Source organism: Neoarius graeffei, chromosome 11, assembly GCF_027579695.1.
Source record: "Neoarius graeffei isolate fNeoGra1 chromosome 11, fNeoGra1.pri, whole genome shotgun sequence".
NCBI classification, from domain to species: Eukaryota; Metazoa; Chordata; class Actinopteri; order Siluriformes; family Ariidae; genus Neoarius; species Neoarius graeffei.
This window is the reverse complement of record NC_083579.1, coordinates 69495017-69515072: the sequence shown is the minus strand read 5'-3', so window position 1 is coordinate 69515072 and position 20056 is coordinate 69495017. Positions and strand designations below refer to the sequence as shown.

Sequence of the window (20056 nt, the reverse complement as noted above, 5' to 3'; positions counted from 1 at the left end):
TAGATTCTATATTTTTGGTCCATCCATGACATATTACTAAAGTAGCCTATTTACTGTTGTTGATGTGGGTCACTTGCTGTTAGCCAATTCACGTTCTCGTACCAGGAGAGCTGAAAGGAACGAGTATTATTCCCTACCTTTTTCACCAAGTCAATTTGAGGCATTGGCCTACCCTGCTCTTTAATTTTAATTTTTTCCTCGAAAGGAAGACTGGCAAATGGCTTCGCCAAAATTAAATCAGCAATGCTTGGCATCCGTGCGCAGCTTTCTTGCTAGCTGACTAGCCCCCTCAAGTTCAGTCACTCAAATAAACGAAATTTCTGGAACTAACATAGCAAACTTGACAACACTATATTTACACTTTATTTACAATGAAAATATATACAAACTAAAAAAGCTGGTAGAAACCGTATGTAATGAATGAAATCGAAATGTAAGCTGATCTCTTACAACCACAGCACTTGCGAATCCGCATGGGACTGAACTGATGTTGCCAGATACTGCTGACGTTATCCAGCCCAAAATATGTTCAAAACCCGCCAAAATACACTTAACCGCCCAATCTGGCAACACTGTACCGCTGCCTGTCTATCGTTGAAACGAGCTGTCAATCAAAGAAAATATCCAGCCGCTTTCACCAATCACCAGTCTCCTCGCGGAAACTGCCATGTCCCTCCCATGTGAGGCTCGGAGTCCGTGGGCGGGCATTTTCGCAGTATTTGTCCAATAATCGTCTTGCATTTTGAGATTGAAAAGCGCATCGCTCCCAAATGCCGTTGAAGTCCACTGAGGCTGGGAGTCCGTGAGACTCCGTGGGTGGGCGTTTTCACGGTATTTGTCCAATAATCGTCTTGCATTTTGAGATTGACAAGCACATAGCTCCCAATCCACTGAGGCTGGGCTGCATCGCGCTGTTGAGGGGGAAAAACTCACGCACACATTAGGCGAACTGGGGAAAGTTATAACGGAATGGTTTCGCACTGTAGTGGGTTGAGCACATATATTTCTATGATTCTGGATCTGAAATAGCAATGTTATAAGGTCGGCTATAACATAAGCCTAGCGCAATTCATCCTACACGATGTTCGTCATTTTTAGAGGAGGCTGAGCCTCCCTCGTTGTCTTAGAGCAATCCCCCGTGACTGCCTACTATGCTCTGTGTGTGTGTGTGTGTGTGTGTGTGTGTGTGTGTGTGTGTGTGTGTGTGTGTTCACTGCTTCAGATGGGTTAAATGCAGAGGATGAATCTCACTGTGCTTGAAATGTGCATGTGACAAATAAAGGTTTCTTCTTCTTAGGTGAGAGGCCAAGGGCTATGGAAATTGGCACCGCACCCATACACCTCAAAGAGCTGGTTAGTACTGGGACAGGAGACTGCCTGGGAAGACCAGATTCTGGTGTGAGAGGGACTTTGAATATATATACAGTACCAGTGAAAAGTTTGGAATCGCCTCTAATTCAGTGGTTTTTCATTATTTTACAATTTTCTGAATTGTAGATTAATACTAAAGTCATCAACATTATGAAGAAATATATATGGAATTATTTGGTAAACAAAAAAGTGTTAATCAAACCAGAATATGTTTTATATTTTAGATTCTTCAAAGTAGGCACCTTTTGCTTAGATGACAGCTTTGCACAGCTTGGCATTTTCTCAGTCAGCTTTACGAGGTAGTCACCTGGAATGGCTTTCAGTTTACAGCTGTGCCTTGTCAAGAGTTAATTTCTTGAATTTCTTGACCTCTTAATGTGTTTGAGACCATCAGTTGTGTTGTGAAGAGGTAGAGTGGGTATAGACCCCTTTCACATGACGTCACCGCGCCGCGAGATTTTGTTAGGCGCCATATTGGAAGACCAAGTACATGCACTCACAATATAAAACAAAGTACGAGCGAGAGTAAAGTGACACGATGGATGATAATTCTGGTTATGTGAGTACATTACCAGTTGCAGAAAGGGCACGGTATGTGGAGAAACTGGCTGTGATTGATGGGTTTGACCCATATGATAAGACTCGCGGCAAGGGAGAATGGAAACATAAGGAGGACCTGACACCAATTCTGCCATCTGTTTGCTACCCAGACATTGTAAACTATTTCTTGTTTACACCCAGTGCCTACACTCAGTGTTCAAACTATGCCGATATTTTCGGGGGGCCCCTTTTTTTCCCTTGGGGGTGTGTGTGCTTGCGCTTGTCTCGGAGCGCGGATCTCCAAACACATGAGAAGCCTATCTTACGCACATATCACACGGACTCCACACCTCCACACACGCATCGCGTCTGAAGTCATAACTCATCAGGGGAAATCGTGTCCACATTGGCATGTTCAAAAAACAACCTCGCGTCAACAATGATACCACACGCAAGAAAAAAAAACAGTCAGGCTACTCAACAACCAACCTGGCAGCAGCGAGCAAGCCCCAAACCATCCTAAATTATTCATCTCATCTCATCATCTCTAGCCGCTTTATCCTGTTCTACAGGGTCGCAGGCAAGCTGGAGCCTATCCCAGCTGACTACGGGCGAAAGGCGGGGTACACCCTGGACAAGTCGCCAGGTCATCACAGGGCTGACACATAGACACAGACAACCATTCACACTCACATTCACACCTACGGTCAATTTAGAGTCACCAGTTAACCTAACCTGCATGTCTTTGGACTGTGGGGGAAACCGGAGCACCCGGAGGAAACCCACGCGGACACGGGGAGAACATGCAAACTCCGCACAGAAAGGCCCTCGCCGGCCACGGGGCTCGAACCCGGACCTTCTTGCTGTGAGGCGACAGCGCTAACCACTACACCACCGTGCCGCCCCATCCTAAATTATTATTATTATTATTAAATTGTAGAAGTCTGGGAGGCTTGCTCCTCATACAGTTATCAACTTGGGGCCACTTTAGCATGTTTTAAATCTGAATTTCTTGTGTTTGCTTACCTCAAAGTGTCCGCAGATCATGCACAGACTTATCCATTATATCCACAGTTTTTTGCCAAGTCTCACACAGGTTTCTTTCAAGTCTACTGTTGGGCCAATAAATCATAAATAAAACAGCTCAGATTTGTTTGTTTAAGTCGTTTGCCACTCCACTTTATTCTCGTGGGTTCACATACCACTGCCATTATTATCCCCTTATCACGAGTTTGTTGGTCTTCCAAAATGGTGCAGGGTCTGTTTACTTCCGGTTTCGGGTGACGTCAGTGAAAGGGGTCTATACAGTGAATGGCCCTATTTGAGTACTGTTCTAATCCATATTATGCCAAGAACTACTCAACTAAGTAAAGAAAAATGACAGTCCATCATTACTTTAAGAAACGAAGGTCAGTCAGTCCGAAAAAGTTTGGGATGAGTTGAACCGCAGAGTGAAGGCAAAGCAGCCAACGAGTGCTCAGCACCTCTGGGAACTCCTTCAAGACTGTTGGAAAACCATTTCGAGTGATTACCTCATGAAGCTGATTGAGAGAATGTCAAGAGTGTGCAAAGCTGTAATCAAAGCAAAAGGTGCGTACTTTGAAGAATCTAAAATCTAAAACATATTTTGGTTTGATTAACATTTTAAAGTTTACTAAATGATTCCTTACGTGTTGCTGCATAGTCTGGTTGACTTCAGTATTAATTTACACTGTAGGAAAAAAAAAACATTGAATTTGAAGGTGTTTCCAAACTTTTGACTGGTGCTTATATATATATATATATATATATATATATATATATATATATATATATATATATATATATATATATATATGGGGTTTCAAAAAATTTGATATCATTTCACAATTTAATAACTTTGCCAATTCTCATTCAATTGACCTCAAATTTTAAAATGCACCAACTGCAATGCAGATTTGGACATGGCACAAAAAGTTCAAAGAGGAAGAAGGCTGTCTGTGCAGGGTGGCATAAGACTTCTGCACAGTATCAAGCTGTCATAAATATTAATATTTAATCAGAAATGCTTTGTACTTAATAGTTATTGCCCATGCTCCTGATCTTTTCTTTTACAGAAAGACGTGTTAAGCTCATTTTCACTCACACCCGTCAACATGACAAGCAACGAGCACAAAGAGCTGAAGCGGAAGTTAAGGTTAATTAGTGCGGTATCTCTGGTCGCAGGCACTATAATAGGATCAGGGATCTTTATGTCCCCTCAGTTTGTGATATCCAATGTTGGAAGCCCTGGAGCGAGCTTGATCATCTGGCCTGTGTGTGGCCTGGTGACTATGTTTGCTGCGCTCAGTTATGCAGAGCTCGGCACCATCTTCAGAGAGTCCGGTGGTGAATTCATCTATGTCCTGGGAATCTACGGACCCTTACCTGCATTCTTTGTGGCATTCACATTCACAGTTGTAGTAAATCCAGCAGGTCTTGCGCCTGTAGCCTTGAGTTTAGCTCAGTATGCTGTGGCACCTTTTTATCCAGGCTGCATTCCACCTACAGTGCTGGTGAAGTCTGTAGCAATGGTGTCCATTTTGGTGGTGGCTACAATCAATAGTTTGAATGTTTGCTTTGCTATGGCCATTCAGATTATCTTCCTGGTGGCCAAAGTTGTGTGTCTGATGGTGATTGTTATTGGTGGAATAGTTACCATGGCCCAAAATGGCATGGGAAGCCTTTTAAATCTTTGCCTTTGAGGGCACAATTTTGGGGCTCAGTACCATTGGAATGGCTCTGTATCAGAGACTCTGGTCTTTCGCAGGATGGTACAATTTAAACTTTGCACTTGAGGAGGTGAAAAAGCCAGAGGTAAGTTGTGTGTGATTTTGCATTGATATACTTAGTTGACAAAGTATATTTACACTACTGTTCAAAAGTTTGGGGTCACTTTGAAATTTTTTTATTTTGAAAGAAAAGCACTGTTCTTTTCAATGAAGATCACTTTAAACTAATCAGAAATACACTCTATACATTGCTAATGTGGTAAATGACTATTCTAGCTAAATTCTACTAAATGTCTGATTTTTGGTGCAATATCTCCATAGGTGTATAGAGGCCCATTTCCAGCAACTATCACTCCAGTGTTCTAATGGTACAATGTGTTTGCTCATTGCCTCAGAAGGCTAATGGATGATTAGAAAACCCTTGTACAATCATGTTAGCACAGCTGAAAACAGTTTAGCTCTTTAGAGAAGCTATAAAACTGACCTTCCTTTGAGCAGATTGAGTTTCTGGAGCATCACATTTGTGGGGTCGATTAAATGCTCAAAATGGCCAGAAAAATGTCTTGACTATATTTTCTATTCATTTTACAACTTATGGTGGTAAATAAGGGCGTATTCACACCTACGTTGTTTGGTCCGGACCAAACGACCAAACGAACCAAATTTCCCTTGGTCCAGACCTTTTGGGTTGGTCTGAATACAAACCACCGAACTCTGGTCCGGACCAAACAAGCGGACCGAGACCGAGCTGCAAGGTCGGACTCGGTCCAGACCAAAGGAACCCTGGTGCGGACCTTTTGGAGGTGCGAAAGCAGACCGGACCTAATCCGACAGTTTTGCTTTTTTGTACCTCGGGAGCTTCCGTCGTTTGTCGAGCATTATGGGAAACAGAGTCTTGACACTCCACCGCAAAGTGCAAACACTGTTTCGGTTGTCAAGGGAACCTTACAACAGTCGTTCAGTCATTCAGACCAGTGGTAGGCTAGACTACAGAGTACAAAAAATGAGTAGGGGGCAAACGTGGGCCGAGGAAGAAACGCGTACACTTGTGGATATATGGGCAGATGTCCACATATCTGAGCTTTTGGAGAGAACACACAAAAATGCCGACGTGTTTGCTGTATTCAGTGAGAAAATGAAGGAGAAGGGGTTCACACGCGCCCCAGAACAGCGCTTTGTGCGCGTGTCATCTCTAACCAATAGCTGAACGACCTCAGGGCGCGTGGCTTTGTTGACAGATTTTGGTCCGCTTACTAAAATGTACAGTGTGAAAGTGAACCGCACCAAAATGAAAAAATAAAAAAAACATTTGGTTCGGACCAAAGCAAGTGAACTATCGAACTATCCTGGTCTGAATACACCCTAAAAGTGTGACTTTTCATGGAAAACACAAAATTGTCTGGGTGACCCCAAACTTTTGAACGGTAGTGTACATGGTACATTTTCTCAATCTTTTCATATCTCTATTTGATCTAGGATACTCAGTTTTTGCTAAACATGAATCAATCCGCAACAAAATGTTAAAATATTTCATTTCATATCAATTCCATTTTATTTGTATAGCACTCTTTATAATATACATTTATACTGTCAGAAAGCAGCTTGAAAGAAACTGGATGTAGATTCAAATCCCTAATAAGCTGAGGTAGTAGCAGCAGCAATGAATAACTCTCTGAGATCACATGAGGTAGAAACCACGTGATGTTTACAACACCCACTGGGATATTCAACTCTGGCCACAGTATCACCTGAAAATGAGTCTGGAGTGGTCTATTTGAGGTGGCATTCACTACTGATTTGACTCTAAACTTGCTGAGTGGGATCTTTTGCATGCCAAGTGTTAACTGACATTAAAGCAAAATAAAAATTAAAACGACCTTTCCCAGTGTCGTCAAATGGTTGACTATATAATTGGCATCATCTAGTCTGAAATATTTTCAGACAAACAAAGTAAATATCACTGCTTTCTTTATTACCTGTCTTGCTGTTGTTGGTTTTTTTTTCACTGCCCAACTAGTTGGCATCTTTTCACAGTCAAGTAATCGATACAAGTCAAGTAATCAAGTAGTCAAGTAATTGATACAACCCATATCAGATAGTAGGATTATAAACCAATTCACTATACAGGTGTCAAAAAGTAAAGGCCAATGATATTAAAGGTTGAAACAGTCTTCAGCACAGATATGCTCCAGAGGAAACAGAAATCCAAGTTGATGAGACCTCTAGAAGTGCATGAATGATTATGAGATTTATAAATATAAGTAAATAATTGTACTGAATATTAAATTATATCCATTTGTGTAAGGTAAATCTCCCCCGGGCAATAATGATTGCCATCCCAGTGGTAATGATTCTCTACCTGCTGGTTAATGTCAGTTATCTGGCTGTCATGACTCCTAGAGAGATGATAACATCCAGTGCCGTAGCAGTTACTTGGAGGTAAATCATTACAGTTTGCACGCACAGAATTTAATTCATGTAAAACTTCTGAAACAGCACAAAATTCATGTATTTATTATTTAAAAAATGACCCACTAAAGATCATTATCTTTTATCTGAGAACAGCAATAGGGTGTTGGGCAGCTGGGGCTGGATGATGTCTATTACAGCAGCATTATCTTCCTTTGGCACACTAAATGGATCTTTCTTCGGTGGAGGACGAATTTGTTTTGTAGCTGCCCGAGAGGGTAATATAGTAATTAAAAAGTAAAACCTTTAGTATACATTTAAAAACACAACCCAGATTCCAAAAAAGTTGGGATACTGTGTAAAACAAATAAAACCAGAATGCTATGATTTGCAGATCCTTTTTGACCTATATTCAATTGAATACAGTACAAAGACAAGATATATAATGTTCAAACTGATAAGGTGTCTTGCTTTTGTAAATAGACATTCATTTTGAATTTGATTCAAAAGTGTAACACTTTTTTGGGGGGATGTGTTCCAGGCATCAAATTCAGAAAGAGTGCATATTTACAATAAATAAATAAAGTTTTTTATGTGCAGAGATTTCTCTGGATTCTCTGAATCTTTGGATAATACAGGGTGTTTAAAAAAATGTGATATTATTTGAGATGTAACTATCCCAGAAACTACATAGTTCAGGCAAATGAAACTGAACAGGCTTAATTAAAGGAATAAGCTTTATTCCTCAAAATCTGAACGAGAAATTCAAAGGTATGTGGATTCCATGAACAATTTCACAAATTTTCAATATGGAGAAAAGAAGAAACCTTTATTTGTCACATGCACACTTCAAGAACAGTGAGATTCATCCTCTGCATTTAACCCATCTGAAGCAGTGAACACACACACACCCAGGGCAGTGGGCAGCCACACTACAATGCCCGGGGAGCAGTCAGGGGTTAGGTATCTTGCTCAAGGGCACTTCAGCCCAAGGCCGCCCCATGTTAACCTTATTGCATGTCTTTGGACTGTGGGGGAAACCGGAGCACCCAAAGGAAACCCACGCAGACAACATGCAAACTCCACACAGAAAGGCCCCTGACGGCAGCTGGGCTTGAACCTTCTGGCTGTGAGGCGACCGTGCTAACCGCTACACCACCGTGCCACCATATACACGCCACCTGAGACACAGACACACACACAGCCTTCCTCTTTGAACTTTTTGTGCCATGTCCAAATCTGCATTGCAATTGATGCATTTTTAGAGAATTCTCTCATAAATGCACGCTGCACAGTCTTGTTCGACTGTGTTCAAGCGTACTCGAACACACAAAACACCTTTTCTTTTCCAGTGAATGGCATTTCTATACCTAAAAAGATAAAAGCAAACAACATTAAACATAAAATTTTGAGGGCGGCACGGTGGTGTAGTGGTTAGTGCTGTCGCCTCACAGCAAGAAGGTCCGGGTTCGAGCCCCGTGGCCGGCGAGGGCCTTTCTGTGTGGAGTTTGCATGTTCTCCCCATGTCCGCGTGGGTTTCCTCCGGGTGCTCCGGTTTCCCCCACAGTCCAAAGACATGCAGGTTAGGTTAACTGGTGACTCTAAATTGACCATAGGTGTGAATGTGAATGGTTGTCTGTGTCTATGTGTCAGCCCTGTGATGACCTGGCGACTTGTCCAGGGTGAACCCCGCCTTTCGCCCGTAGTCATCTGGGATAGGCTCCAGCTTGCCTGCGACCCTGTAGAAGGATAAAGCGGCTAGAGATAATGAGATGAGATGAGATAAAATTTTGACCTGTTTCCACACATGCTGTTAAAATTTGAGGTCAATTGAATGAGAATTGGCAAAGTTATTAGATTGTGAAATGATATCAAATTTTTTGAAACATCCTGTATTATGGATTGTCGGTGGTGAAATCCCTAAATTCCTTGCGATTGTATGTTCAGAAATGTTGTTCTCAAACTGTTGGACGATTTACCCATACAGTTTTTCACAAAGTGGTTAACCTTGCCTCATCCTTGCTTGTGAATAACTGAGCCTTTCCAATAACCAATTAACCTGTTTACCTAGAATTTTCTCGACACATTTGATCATATCACAACTTTCCCAGTCTTTTATTGCCCCATACAGACTTTTTTTGGAACATGTTGTAGGAATCAAATTCAGAATGAGTGTATATTTGCCAAAAAAAAAGTTTATCAGTTTGAACATTAAATATCTTGTCTTTATATTATATTCAATTGAGTCATAGCATTCTGTCTTATTTATTTTTTTATACAGCATCCCAACATTTTTGGAATCAGGGTTGTCCACCAAGAATAACATTATTATTATTATTTTACAACCCCGATTCCAAAAAAGTTGGGACAAAGTACAAATTGTAAATAAAAATGGAATGCAATGATGTGGAAGTTTCAAAATTCCATATTTTATTCAGAATAGAACATAGATGACATATCAAATGTTTAAACTGAGAAAATGTATCATTTAAAGAGAAAAATTAGGTGATTTTAAATCCCATGACAACAACACATCTCAAGAAAGTTGGGACAAGGCCATTTTTACCACTGTGAGACATCCCCTTTTCTCTTTACAACAGTCTGTAAACGTCTGGGGACTGAGGAGACAAGTTGCTCAAGTTTAGGGATAGGAATGTTAACCCATTCTTGTCTAATGTAGGATTCTAGTTGCTCAACTGTCTTAGGTCTTTTTCGTCGTATCTTCTGTTTTATGATGCACCAAATGTTTTCTATGGGTGAAAGATCTGGACTGCAGGCTGGCCAGTTCAGTACCCGGACCCTTCTTCTACCAGCCATGATGCTGTAATTGATGCAGTATGTGGTTTGGCATTGTCATGTTGGAAAATGCAAGGTCTTCCCTGAAAGAGACGTCGTCTGGATGGGAGCATATGTTGCTCTAGAACCTGGATATACCTTTCAGCATTGATGGTGTCTTTCCAGATGTGTAAGCTGCCCATGCCACACGCACTAATGCAACCCCGTACCATCAGAGATGCAGACTTCTGAACTGAGCGCTGATAACAACTTGGGTCGTCCTTTTCCTCTTTAGTCTGAATGACACGGCATCCCTGATTTCCATAAATAACTTCAAATTTTGATTCGTCTGACCACAGAACAGTTTTCCACTTTGCTACAGTCCATTTTAAATGAGCCTTGGCCCCGAGAAGACGTCTGCGCTTCTGGATCATGTTTAGATACGGCTTCTTTGGACTATAGAGTTTTAGCTGGCAACGGCAGATGGCACGGTGAATTGTGTTCACAGATAATGTTCTCTGGAAATATTCCTGAGCCCATTTTGTGATTTCCAATACAGAAGCATGCCTTTATGTGATGGAGTGCCGTCTAAGGGCCCGAAGATCACGGGCACCCAGTATGGTTTTCCGGCCTTGACCCTTACGCACAGAGATTCTTCCAGATTCTCTGAATCTTTTGATGATATTATGCACTGTAGATGATGATATGTTCAAACTCTTTGCAATTTTACACTGTCGAACTCCTTTCTGATATTGCTCCACTATTTGTCGGCGCAGAATTAGGGGGATTGGTGATCCTCTTCCTAGCTTTACTTCTGAGAGCCGCTGCCACTCAAAGATGCTCTTTTTATACCCAATCATTTTAATGACCTATTGCCAATTGACCTAATGAGTTGCAATTTGGTCCTCCAGCTGTTCCTTTTTTGTACCTTTAATTTTTCCAGCCTCTTATTGCCCCTGTCCCAACTTTTTTGAGATGTGTTGCTGTCATGAAATTTCAAATGAGCCAATATTTGGCAGGAATTTCAAAATGTCTCACTTTCAACATTTGATATGTTGTCTATGTTCTATTGTGAATACAATATCAGTTTTTGAGATTTGTAAATTATTGCATTCCATTTTTATTTACAATTTGTTCTTTGTCCCAACTTTTTTGGAATCAGGGTGTATGATGGACTTCAATTATCTTTTCATCTTAATGACCATCTGATTTGAGCTTGTGTATCAGGCACACTTCAAATCTCTGACCTAAGATATTATATCCTCTGATGTTTCTTCCTTTGTATTTTGTTGCTTTTTCAGCCGAGCATCCTGTCCATGGTCCATGTGTGACGCCTCACTCCTGCTCCAGCTCTCATCTTTACCACCATCATTGCTTTCATTATGCTCATTCCTGGAGACTTCCAGGGAACAGTCAACTTCTTCAGGTATAACATATAACATTTACAGCATCACTGACATTATAAGCGCAATGCATTTATTATTATGTCCACTTAAATAGTACAAAATATGACTTATAATATACACAGATCAAAATGTGCAGATGCCTCTGAATAAAGATAATATTTTAGTGAGCAATAATTTGGGTATATTGCGTAATATACAAACCCAACACAAGGTGGCAGGATATCAACTATTACAACATGCCCCTTTTTAAGTGGTGCCTTTAGAGCACTTTTAACAATGCAAATATAATAAGAATATATAAGAAAATAGAAAGAAAAACTTGTATGTATTTTACAATCTGTTGGACAATACCTCACTTGTGGATATTTCAACATCATTCCCAGTTAGCCAAAGCCAATGTGGAACACTATTTTTGTAATGTGTATTTCTTTTGTTCCCATTTAGTTACATTCAAGGTGGAACATTCTACTTTTGTACTGAATTTTTTTTTTAAACATTGTAAACAACACACACGTAAAATAGAGGTCCCAGGACATGTCTTACTATAAGGTTAGGTCCTCAGCACCTGCCTTTGTACACTGTGTACACAAAGCTGGGGTCTTTTGTAGAGGTGGTCTTCTGTCCGGATCACCTGGGTACCGGTGATGGTTTTTCTGGAGACACCGGCTTCGAGGGGACTGATATTTTGACAGGACAGTCATTAGGCGTTGCTGTGTGAGAAGTTGACTCGGTGGCGACCGGGTTGGTCACCTCACTGTTAGTGGTGTCAGGTGGGGCATCATCACCACTGTCAGGGAAGCTGAGATCTGCATACTGGGGTGAACGAGCGGTTGGTTGTGGCCTGACTGGATATCAAGCCTTGATATCATGCTAGTTGCGCCTGAGTCAACTGTTTGTTTCTGTGATGATCCAGTAAGAGTCTGGATGTTTGTCTGCAATGTCTATGTAGCCTGCTTTCCACTCTGATGTGCAGTCCTCAGTGTACCAGATAGGCTGCTGTGGCGCATAGCGTACCTGTGAGGCGTGCTGAGGTTTCAGATGGGCTGCTCTTCTGTCTGTGAGATTGCGCTTTTGCTCCTCAGTGAGGTGAGTGGAGGCAAGTGGCTGACCAAGCCGAGTGTTTATCCATCTGTTGAAGAATAACTCAGCTGGTGATGGTAGGTCTGTACTGATTGGGGTGTCAAGATAGGCCAGGATAGCTAGTGTGATTTCAGCATCAGTCTTACACTTCTTGAGAATGTTACGCACAGTTTGGATTGCATGTTCGACTCTGCCATTGCTTTGGTGGTGGTAAGGACTGGAGGTGGTGTGGTGGATTTCAAACAGCTCACAGAACTTCTGAAACTGGTCGGACCGAAAGCATGGACCATTGTCAGATATGATCCTCTCAGCCAGACCGAATCGCCTGAAGTTGTCATTCAAGCGGACAGTTACGACACTGGTGGTGCTGCTTCATAGTGGGTCTATGAAAACATAGCCAGAAAAATAATCAATGGACACAAGAATAGGTTGGCCTTGGAAGTCCATGAGGTCACAACCTAGAACCTCCATGGGTCTAGTCGTGGATATTTGCCTCCCTGGTGGGCGGGGTTTCTTTGCACCGTGCATGTGGCATTCACTACAACTATTGACAAGATCAGTGATGTCATCCTGCATTTTTGGCCAGTAAACTGTGCGGCGGGCTCGCTGAAGCGTGGCAGATATGCCTTGGTGGCCATCATGTAAGCGCTGTAGTGTGTCTGCTCTCATTGTTGATGGGACAATTACTCAACTACCCTTCATTATGAGGCCATCCGTGAATGAGAGCTCGTCCCGGAAACACCAGTAGCATTGTAATGTGTCTGGGACGTCTTGCATACTTTCAGGCCACCCATTGCTGATCAGTTGGCCTAATCTGGAGAGCACAGGATCACACTTAGCCCATGTTTACATTAGACCGTATCAGCGGATCATCAGATTAACGTTTTTAAAACGATTAGTGTGCACACAGCAACACCAATACACGATTTGCGTGCACACAGCAACACCAATACACGGATACGCTCGGCTCCGCAGGCATCCTGCGCTCCAAATCACTCCGCCCTGAACAGCGAGTGCCCTCTGGAGGGTGCGCACTCCGGCCTTGCGCAGCTCACAGAGCGCGCGAGTGTAGTGCACAAGCTGTGATTCGGGACTGAGCCGCTGTGTGTGTGATCCCAGCGCATATCACTTACCACTTGCAAGTGGAAGGATGGCAAGCCTAAAGACAATCATAACTACACAATGGGCAGTATTTGCATCAGTATTTGCAGTATTTTTTCATACTTTTATACTCTTTAATGAAAGGTGATACAAGGCGGAAGTCCGCGCCGTTTTTCAGCAGTCGCGTCACATGACCAACGCCAGCGAATCAGGAAGGTGGATGTCACAGTGACGTTGTCCAATGATGATGCCAGCTAGAGCTCAGCACAGCGTATCCGCGTATTCTCAATGTTTACACAGCACCGGAGCTGACACGATCTGGATTGAATACATGGACCCTGGCGGATTCCCGTTTCCCGGCGTTTCCAGGCGGTTTAATGTAAACGGACAGTGCATCTGCGAAGAAAACGAGACAGATACGGTCTAATGTAAACTTGGCCTTAGTTTCCTCTTGCAAGTTTGCCAGGTGGGTGTGCCTTATCTTGAGAACCTGAGCGATGCTGACATCCAAGCCTGGAATTGTTGGGTCTGAGCCTGGTTTGACCAGCCTGGACAACGTGTCAGCGAGAGGCACATGTTTTGCACCAACGTATTTGACATGAACATCGTAGGTGCGGAGTCTCAGAAGCATTCTTTGTAGGCGTGGTGGAGCAAGACTGATGGGCTTACTGAAAATGGATTCCAGTGGTTTGTGATCAGTGTGAATGTCGACACATCTTCCAAACACATACACATGAAGCTTTTCACATGCAAAAAGCACTGCCAAGAGTTCTCTTTCTATGTTTGAATACTCACTCTCGGTTGCTGTCAGTGACTTGCTTAGGAACTTCACAGGGCGTCCATCTTGTAGGAGCACTGCCCCAAGCCCTTTAAGTGATGCATCTGTCTCAATGACCACCTGCTTGGCAGGATCAAAGTGTGTGAGCTTCATTGCTTGCGATATCCCTGCTTTAACACTCTCAAACTCAGTTTGCATTTTAGCAGTCCAGGTGTATCTAACATCTTTTTTCAGGAGACCACGCATGCTAACAGTTTTCTGGGCCAGATTTGGGATGAAGTTAGACATGAAGTTGACCGACCCCAGGAAGCTCTGTAGCTCCTGTTTGTTTTCTGGAGTGCTCAGCTGTAGAATGGCTTTCACCTTTTTGGGACAAGGTTCCACACCATCTGGTGAAATGATTCTGCCAAAGTACTCAATTTGTGTCTTTTTCACCTGGCACTTGTCTGGGTTGAACTTAATCCCAGCAGCCTTAGCTCGGCTCACTGTCTCCAGTAGGTGGATGTCATGTCGCTGTTCCGTTGAGCCCTGAATTTTGACATCGTCAGCGCAAGGAAATGTGCCTGGGATTCCAACAAGAGCTTTGTCCATTTGGGTGCAGAAGATTTCTGATGACACAGACAGGTGGAATGGTAAGCGAACAAAACAATATTTCTTGAATGGGGTGTTGAAAGTGGTCAATGGCTGACTTTCTGGGCTCAGCTTCTGTGTCCAGTAGCCACTTTTGGCATCCAGGGTTGAGAAGTATTTTCCATTTTTGAATGTTTTTTTAGCATTTTCCCATGAAGCAGTGTAATGAATGTTACGCACTAAGCATTTGTTTAAATTCTTGGGATCTAGGCACACCCGGATATCACCATTCTTCTTGACGACTATCACCAGGTTGTAAACCCAGCTGGTTGTTTCTGGGCATGGACGTATGATTCCTTCTGCCTCCATACGATCCAATTCATCCTTGAGTCTGGGAAGTACACTCACTGGGACCGCACGTGGGGGGAGTTGTACAGGTGTAGCACCTGGTGTCAACTTCAACTCTGCTTCGCCATCAAACAAACCGACAGATCCATCGAACATTTCTGGAAATATGTGCTTCAAATCCTCCAGGGGATCACCGGTCTCTTTTCCCAGGGGTAAGTGCCGTCGCCATTTCTTTTGTAGGGATACGTAGTCCACGTCTGACTCCTCTGTGACATGTACAGCCTCAACATTAATGTTTCTCTGAATGCACACATCAGATATCTTGACAAGTTTGAATTGCTTGCAAAACTCAAGTCCAAGTATGAGCTCTGTACCCACGTTTGTAATGATAATTTCAACACTGCGGGTGATGCCATTGCATGTGACTTTTGGTTTGATTTTGCCACAGACTGGTATACTTGCTCCAGTCACACTACGCAGTCGGATGTTGGCTGAAAGTAAGGAAGACTCCATGATATTCAGTTTAGGCAAAAATGAAATCGGCATACATGTTGTCATTGCACCAGTATCGACCTTTCCTTGTAAGCAATGGTCAGTCATGGTGTGGAAAGTGACATCAGCCATAGCTTCACGTGCACTGATATTAGTGGGTCTAACAGTACCTATGTCATACTGGTCACATACATCTTCATCTGCGCTTATTTCAGTGTCTGCATGAAATGCATTAGTGGTTTTGACTGATCTTTTGAGCCTACACACTTTTTCAAAGTGACCAGGTTTTCTGCAGAAGTTGCATTTAGCATCTTGAGCCGGGCATTTGTCACGAGTATGAGTTTGTCCACCACAGCATCTGCATTCCCTGCTTGAGTCAGCTGTTGCAGGCTTGAACTCACGCTTGGCAGCAGGGGGATCGGTTGCTGGGAGCTTCGTTTTCGGCTTACCTCCCCATTGCTGGGATCTCCGAGATGGATCATGCGAGTACGTTGCATGCACTGGTGTCTCAGTGAAACGCTGCATTGTTACATCCACAGACTCATATCGCCGTAACATCTCCAAGCACGTTTTTACTGTAACTGTTTTATCCTTAGCCATTAGCTTGTGTTTGCATTCAACATTAGTGCAGCCATGAATTAGTTTGTCAACAATGAGAAAATCGGAGCCCACAGAAAAGTCAGCTTGTTTGTGCAGTTCAATAATGTGACTGTAAAATGCTGTAGTATTCTCACCAACGTTCTGCTTTGCATTGTAAAAGTCCTCTCTGGCCTCGTGAAAGTGTGTCGAGTGTGTGAGGATTTCATCAAGGCATTTGAGCAGCTCTTCCACCGTGGTTATTTTACAGTCAGGGTCTTCAGCTTACTTGGCTTCAACAAGTCGTTCAACATGCGCACCTGCCCATATAAATACATGGTTTAGCTTAACTTCGTCATATTCCTCATGGAGGGGGCCATTAACAATTCGCTTGACTTCTTTGTGCCACATGCGATATTGACTATAAACGTTTCTGGAATTCCAGTCGACTTGGGTCTGAGGTTTGTAGTGCTGTGCCATGGTTGACTCGTCCGAAGATGTCTAGCAGGATATTCGGCTCGAAGACACGATAGAGTCTACATACCCCTTTGCAAAACATTACGCACACATTTTTACTGAGTTATCCCCTTCTATTGGCCGCAATGTTCAAATTTCGGGGTCACCATGTTCAAGTTTATGCTGAGTAAGCAGCCATCTTTATTGAGATAGAAAATAATTGAACAGCATTCTGGGTATATTGCGTAATATACAAACCCAACACAAGGTGGCAGGATGTCAACTATTACAACACCAGCCTAGCCCTGTGATGACCTGGTGACTTGTCCAGGGTGTACCCTGCCTTTCGCCCGTAGTCAGCTGGGATAGGCTCCAGCTTGCCTGCGACCCTGTAGAACAAGATAAAGCGGCTAGAGATAATGAGAATGAGACAACACCAGCCTCAGTCCACTCCTTGTGAAGCTCTCCCAAGTTCTTGAATCGACTTTTCTTGACAATTCTCTCCAGGCTGTGCTATTCCCTATTGCTTGTGCACCTTTTCCAGCCAGCCTTTTCAGCAACGACCTTCTGTGGCTTACCCTCCTTGTGGAGGGTGTCGATGATCATCTTTTGGACAACTGTCAAGTCAGCAGTCTTCCCCATGATTGTAGTCGTGTGTACTGAACTAGACCGAGAGATACAGGGTATTTATAACCATGTTCTACATGGTTTTTTTGTGCTGTAGGCCATCATTATCAAAATAGAAAAATGCTTGAAACATTTTAGTTTACATGTAATGAGTCTCGAATATATTAAACTTTTCACTTTCTTAAATAACTGATGGAAAATATTCAGCTTTTTCACAATATTTTAATTGTTTGAGATGCACTAATATACACTCGGTCTCAGCCTGGGTGGGTCATGTGGTGGGTAACTGACGTCACAATCTGACACCTGAGTGCGATATTTGAACCTCAGAGAGCATAAGATGGCAGTGCCCAAGGATATTTTTATTTTAAAAGAAAAACAATATGTACACAGTATACAGAAACAAATATAAACAAGTTGTGGATATTATCTGTCAGTATAAAGGAGTTTATTCTTAGGGTTTTGTTTGATTTTCTTTTTTTTTTTTTAAATCCCTTCTCCATTATGTTTTTTAATAATCTTGTGGGCCATCCATATTTTTGCTCTTTTCCACTGATACTCCAATGTTGAAGAGATAAAATAAACATTTGAGCCAAATTTTTAATAAAATAATTAATGGATGCCTCAGACTTTAGCACAGTATAGCTAAATGTCATGAAAATGAGTAAAAATGAACACATAAAAAGATTAACTAATACAAGAAGTGTTATTTTCAACCATTTTGTCATGGTCCTAAGTGTTTGTGGGATTTTTTTTTAAACACATGTATTTATATATCCATAACTTAATTTGTGCAGGTCAATGACTGTCGCTTTTGTGTTGAATTTTCTTTGCTGTTTCTCATGTCAATGGATTACAAAAGGATTTTCACATGTGCAATCTCATATTTATATCTCAGGGAAACAGGACATGACTAAAGGCAACAACAGATTTCCTGCAGGACTGAGAGCAAATATAAAATAATATATTTTTCAGAATGACAATTTAGTTTACTTTGTATAAAATATTACTTTGTTTCAATAATTTTGGCACTTTTTAGTGTAAACACTATTAGTTTAAAAAGTATTTCTGTTGAAAATGTTCTAACAAAATACCAAAGATACATAGATTCTCCTACTGTTTGAGTTAAAGTGTTTAATATTTATGAAGGAAAAGCAGAGCAGAGGTGGACAAAATACGGTACCCAACTTCACGACTTAAATCAAAGTACAGATCCCACTGGTCAAATGTTACTCCGATACAAGTGAAAGTTGTTCAGTCAAATTTTTACTTAAGTTAAAGTACTGAAGTGCTTTCTTTTAAAAATACTTAAGTATTAAAAGTACATTTTCGGTCAATGCATTGTTGTATCATTGTCACAACGCTAACAAAACCTAATGCCTCTGAAGCAACCGACTGGATTTACAAAATGAACGTATGCTGTGCCATCATGGTGGTTTAACGTTAAGCTAGCTAGTCAGTGAAACTCCACCTGAAATGCTAGCAAACTCTTTTCAAACTCAAAATCATATTGGGTAGCTAATGTTATGAGAAAAGAAAGATTTCTATCTTCTGTTTAATTGGCAAGATTATGCTGAAATATTTCTGAAAGGACTTCAGATAAGTTACCGTTATTCATGTTAGAATAACGCTGTTTTTACATGCTAACTAACAGTGTCCAAGTTAACCAGCTATGTGTTAACGTTAGCCGTGGACAAGGCGATGGCAACTTGGCGGGCAAATCCATAGAAAGTCATTTGACTAACCAGACTGCATAACTATTGCAATGTTATCGCTAGCTCTAAAAGCACAGACAACTTCATTGCAAGCTTTCTCTTGGAATAAAACGTTCACAGACCTCAATATGCTTCCGCAGGCCGGACGGTGAGTTTTTGGAGGCTGTGATGTGGTTCGTTTTCGGCAAACAAAGCAAACATTTAAAATGAAATGAGTCTTTAATCCTTTCAGAAAACTGAAACATGGGTTCATGGGCCATGAGTGCATGCATTCTCCAGAAGAACCACCTCCTTCCATTCTGCCAGCAACTGATCTTGTTCAAATAATGCTACTGGGAAATCATTGAGCTTGATTTTATACAGTCTATAGATGTGACATGACCCTAGTGATTACTGATTGGCTGTCTCAGTGTCACATGCAAAAAAAAAATAAAAAATCACGTTTTAGAAAAGAAAAGGGAAAAAAAAAATCCATTTTCAAAGCTGCTTCATAGTAATGAGTAACGAGGACCTTGACAGAAATGTAGTGGAGTGAAAAATACGATATTTGTCTTTCTAAAGTAGTGAAGTCAAAGTCATAAGTCTCATTCTCATTATCTCTAACCGCTTTACAGGGTCGCAGGCAAGCTGGAGCCTATCCCAGCTGACTACGGGCGAAAGGCGGGGTACACCCTGGACAAGTCGCCAGGTCATCACAGTAAAGTCATAAGTTTCCACAAAAAAAAATTAAGTACAGATACTCAAAAAGTGTATTTAGGTACAGTACTCAAGTAAATGTACTTTATTACTGTCTACCCCTGAGCAGAAGAAAAATGAATGGATTTTTCTCAGGTACCCATTTTTATCCCTGTCCTGGTGCTGCTGATGGCTGTGTTCCTGGTTCTAGCACCCATCAGTGACAATCCTCAGCTTGAGTACCTGTATGTCACCCTCTTCATCCTAAGTGGAGCTTTAATTTATATTCCATTCATTCACTTCAAATTGTGTCCAGGCCTGTTGGACAAACTCACAGTGATGCTGCAGCTCTTCCTGGAGGTGGCGCCAGCTGACAAAGATGTATAA

The 20056-nt window shown here is 41.9% G+C and overlaps 1 pseudogene; it reads left to right on the top strand.

Moving 5' to 3' along the window:
• The first annotated feature begins 4019 nt into the window (after positions 1–4019).
• Positions 4020–20056, top strand: LOC132893675 (b(0,+)-type amino acid transporter 1-like; annotated as a pseudogene).